This window comes from Belonocnema kinseyi, chromosome 4 (assembly GCF_010883055.1).
Source record: "Belonocnema kinseyi isolate 2016_QV_RU_SX_M_011 chromosome 4, B_treatae_v1, whole genome shotgun sequence".
Classification (NCBI taxonomy): domain Eukaryota; kingdom Metazoa; phylum Arthropoda; class Insecta; order Hymenoptera; family Cynipidae; genus Belonocnema; species Belonocnema kinseyi.
The window spans coordinates 81523324-81528295 of NC_046660.1; positions in this window are offsets into that span (position 1 = coordinate 81523324).

Consider the following 4972-nt stretch of genomic DNA (forward strand, 5'->3'; position numbering starts at 1 on the left):
ATATATCTATATTTTTATTTATCTCGGTTCTTTATTATATATTTAAAATATATAAGAAAATTATAGAAATGAATATTCCACCAAATTATAAATTTTTTTAACCAAAAAAATATCTTTATTACAAAAAAATTGAATTCTCAACAAAATTATGAAATTTTTCACCAAATAGTTGAAATTTTACACAAAAGAGATGATTTCTGCACCTAAAATGTGATTGTACACTTTTAAAATAAAAAGTTTCATTCATATAAATAATGAATTTTCAACAAAAAAAGCTTACGTTTCTAACAAAAAAAACGAATTTGCAATCTAGTGGGACGAATTTTCTATCTAAAAAGACGAATGTTCAACAAAATAGTGGAATTTTTGCCCAAAAAGATGACTATTTAAACAAATAGTTGAATTGTTAACAACATAATTAACTTTTCCGCCAAATAGTCAAATTTAAAATTAAAGGAGATGAATTCTGCACCCAAAATGTACTGGTAAATTTTCTGAATAAAAATAATACATTTTCAACCAAAAAAAGATGACTTTTCGAAAAAATAAAATTTTCAACGAATAATAATCCATTTTTTTACTAAGAGAGATGAAGTCTGGACCAGAAATATGACAGTAGATTTTTCAATTTAAAAAAAATGAACATTCGACCATAAAAAGATGAATTTTGAATTTAAAAAATGACGTTTTAACAAAATAGTTGAATTTTCGAGAAAATAATGAAAATTTCCACCGAATAGTAGAATATTAAATAAGAGAAATGAATTCTGAACCCAATATATAATCGTCGACTTAAAACAAAAAGGATTATCTTTCAAACAAAACAAGATGAATTTTCCACCCAAAAAAAAGACTGTTTAACAAAATAGTTAAATTTTTAACTAAAATGTAGATTTTTTTCCGAAAAATATTAATTCTGAATTAAAAAATATAATACAGACTTTTCAATTAAAAAGCATTTGCTTTCACTCCAAAAATACGACTTATCTATCAAATTATGAATTTTCTATCCAAAAAGATCTAACAAAACAGTTGATTTTTGGACTAAAACCGATGAATTCTGTAACAAAAATAATAAATCAGTTGAAATTTCTTATTGTTTTCTATTATTCAATTCTCATATAAGCGGAAAAACGAGAAAATGGGGAATTTTCTTGAAAACCGAGAAAAAAAGAGGAATTCTTTAAAAAAGGGGAAAAGAGTGTGCAGTCTGTGATTTAATACATCACTGTGAAAATTCTGAAAAATGTTGTCTAGTTTAGAAGTTGTTCGCGTTTTTGTGAAATAATATAAAAAATAAATTTTGTATTCTCAATAGGAGATCAGATATCAATCTGGACTCTGTTTTGTATTATTATACTTTTATATCCCTGAAATGACCGAAAGTGGGTAAATTTTATATTTTAAGACATGCTAATTATTAGTAAAAAATTACGTAAATTTTGGTTACCTTTTCCCCATTGCTCAAAAGTTTAGGCTAATTCCCGATTTTCCCGGCCAGTAGCCACCCTGCTAAATTAAATACTAAAAAGGGATTCAGGTTCTTCAATTTACGAGTAGAATTTGTAGATAAAGAAAAAATTTACTCAGGTAAAATATTTACAAATGCACACGAGTTATCTGGCACGATTCGCCATCAAACATGATTTGAAAAGAGAAACGAGAGAAAATATAAATTCCATCTGTTTCTATATGCGCGTATATGTACATAATTATAAGGTTTAATTCTCTTTAAAACCATTTTCTCAACGTCGTTAGTGCTAACGCCTTAAAATCTAAAACTTTTATGGTTATCGGTGACGTCTGTCTCGTCACGAACAATTGATGCAGACGTCCATTATATTTATTATAATAGTAACGCGTATTGCGTCTAAGTAAGCTGCACCCATATCCGGTTAATATTCTTAATAGGACTCGCATTGATGAAATATCACGAAAACGCAAGGGACCGAATTCCCAGTATAATATAAATACTGTCCAGCGATACGCCAACGTTACACAGCGACTATCGGAAGCAAAGAGCCACAAAGCCACAAGCTGACTGATGATTAAATCCTTCCTTCGTATTTCTCTTTTTCACAAACTGAATTTTCATCTTTTTTTTTAATAATCCCAGACAAAGGCGGGAGTTAAAAAAAATATAAAATTCTTTATAAAGCGGAAAAGTGACTATATTAATATGATCTTCAAAAGAGACCTTATTAAATTTTGAAATACTGTAAAGTCATCTTGTCTCAAAATATGAAAAAGAGATTTAATTTTTAATCAGCCAGTTTGAACATATTACGAAATTGTACGCATTCGTACCGTGTGTGCGAGAATACTCATTAAAGAACCACAAGCTAATTATTTATTAATTAAATCGTCCCTTCATATTTCTCTTTTTCACAAAAGGAATTTCATTCTTTTTTTAATATCCCCAGACAAAGGCAGGGAATAAGAAAAAAAGCTGATAAAATTCTTAATATAGTGGAAAAAGCGACTGGTTGAAGTCCGAATGATCTTCAAAAGAGACCTTATTAAATTTTGAAATACTTTAAGGTCATCTTGTCTCAAAATATGAAAAAGAGATTTAATTTTTAATCAGCCAGTTTGAACATATGACAAAATTGTATGCATTCGTACCGTGTGTGCGAGAATACTCATTAAAGAGCCAGAAGCTGATTCAGGGTGTCCAGCGATTCACAGGACCCAAATTCAAGGTCTTTTCCACGATTTCCAGGTCAAGAAATCAAGTTTTTTCAGATCTCCTTTCTTTACATCAAAGAATGAAATAACCGTTTTTTATACATGTAAAAGATGAGAAATTTGATTTTTTTATTGGCCGCCAATTTATAAAAAAGTAGAATCATAAGTAAACAAACTCTTATTATTTTGCAAACGTAAGTCATCTTTGTAAAATTTTGAGAATATTTTTAATCTTTAATCTTTGAAATCCTTGAGATTATTAAATCTTTGGGAGTTTGTTGAAATCTTTTGAAGTGTTTAAAGTCTTTGTGAATACATTTTAAATTTTGGTCAAATCTTTTAAATCCTTGAATTCTTTGAAATATTTGTGAAATCTTCCTTTAGTCTTTGTTTGTGAAAAGTTTTGTGTTCGTTTGAAATCACTGAAATCTCATACATTCTTTTAAATACTTGTTAAGTGTTTCCTATATCTTTTGTATTTATGTGAAATAACTGGAATATTTTAAACTTTTGTGAAAATTTTTGTACTTTGGCGTACTCTACCCTTTTTAAAAACTTTAAAATATTTTCAAATATGATGTACCTTTTTGAAATTCTTTTTACATCTCTATCAGAAATTTTGTTGAAATATTTTAAATATTTTTGAAATTTTTTTATTCATTTGAAATCATTGCAAATCTTTGAAATGTTCTAAAATCCTAGAAATCTGATTTACTTTAAAAAAATGTTATTCCTTTTTAAAATCGTTAAAATCCTTGGAATCTTTTTAAAATGTTTGAAATTTTCTAAATTATTAGAAATCTGATTTGCTCCCTTTTAAAAATATTTTAAATCCTTATGAAATCTTCAAAAACAAATTTGAAAGCGTTTAAAATCTTTCAAATTTTATGAAATCTTTGAAATCTGGCGTATTGTAACTTTTTGAAATCTTTGTAAAATCTTCTAAACAAATTTGAAATCATTGCAAATCTTTTAAATGTTCTAAAACCTTATAAATCTGATTTACTTTAAAGAAATTTTAAATCCTTTTTAAAATCATTAAAATCCTCGAAATCTTCTGAAAGTTTTAAAATCTTTGTGGAATGGTTGGAAACTTTTTAAAATCTTTCAAATTTTCTAAAATATTCAAAATCTCATTTGCTCCTCTTTTAAAATCTTTTAAATCCTTGCGAAGTCTTCAAAACAAATTTGAAAGCGTTTAAAATCTTTCAAATGTTATGAAATCTTTAAAATCTGATGTACTGTAACCTTTTTGAAATTTGTATGTCATCTTTGAAATAGTTGTGAAATATTTTTTATTTATTTGAAATTATTAAAATATTTGTGAAGTCTTTTGAAGTTTTTAAAATTTTGGAAAGATCTTTGATATCTGTAATATTTGTGAAATGTTTTGAAATATTTGCGAAATATTTCTTTAATCTTTGTAAAATCTTCTGTGTTCGTTTTAAATCATTGAAATCTTCAAAATTTATTGAAACCTTTTGAAATCGTTTAAAATCTTGGAAATTCTAGAAATCTTCTGAAGTCTTTATGAATTCTTTGAAATATTTGTGAAATCTTTTGTATTCATTTAAAATCATTAAAATATTTAAATCTTGGTGAAATATTTGGAAATCTAAAACATTTTGAAATCGTTTAAAATCTTTGAAATGTTTTCAAATCTTCGACATCTGGTGTAGTGTATCCCTTTTTAAAAAATTTTAAATCCGTGACATTTTTTAAAAAATCTTTGTGAAATATTTTAAATCTTGTCTACATGCCTTTTTCACATCCTTGAATCCTTTTCTAGTTTTTAAATTCCGTGAACTCTTTTCAAAATTTTCAAAATCTTTTTAAATATGATAAAAGCTATGAAATATTTTGATTCAAAGAAGATTTCCAGATTTTCAAGGTTTAAAAAAAATTCAAGGAGATTTCCGGGTTTTTAAGGTTTACAAAAAAAATCAAGGAGATTTCCAGGTTTTCATGGTTTTCAAGTTCGCTGGACACCCTGTGATAATTAATTAAATCGTCCCTTCATATTTCTCTTTTTCACAAACTGAATTTCACTCTTTTTTTAATATCCCCAGGCGAAAGCAAGCAATAAGAAAAAAAAGTTGATAAAATTCTTTCTAAAGTGGAAAAAGTGACTGGTTGAAGTCCGAATGATCTTCAAAAGAGACCTTATTAAATTTTGAAATACTGTAAGGTCATCTTGTCCCAAAGTATGAAAGAGATTTAATTTTTAATCAGCCAGTTTGAACATTATGACGAAATTGTACGCGTTCGTATCATTTATGCGATA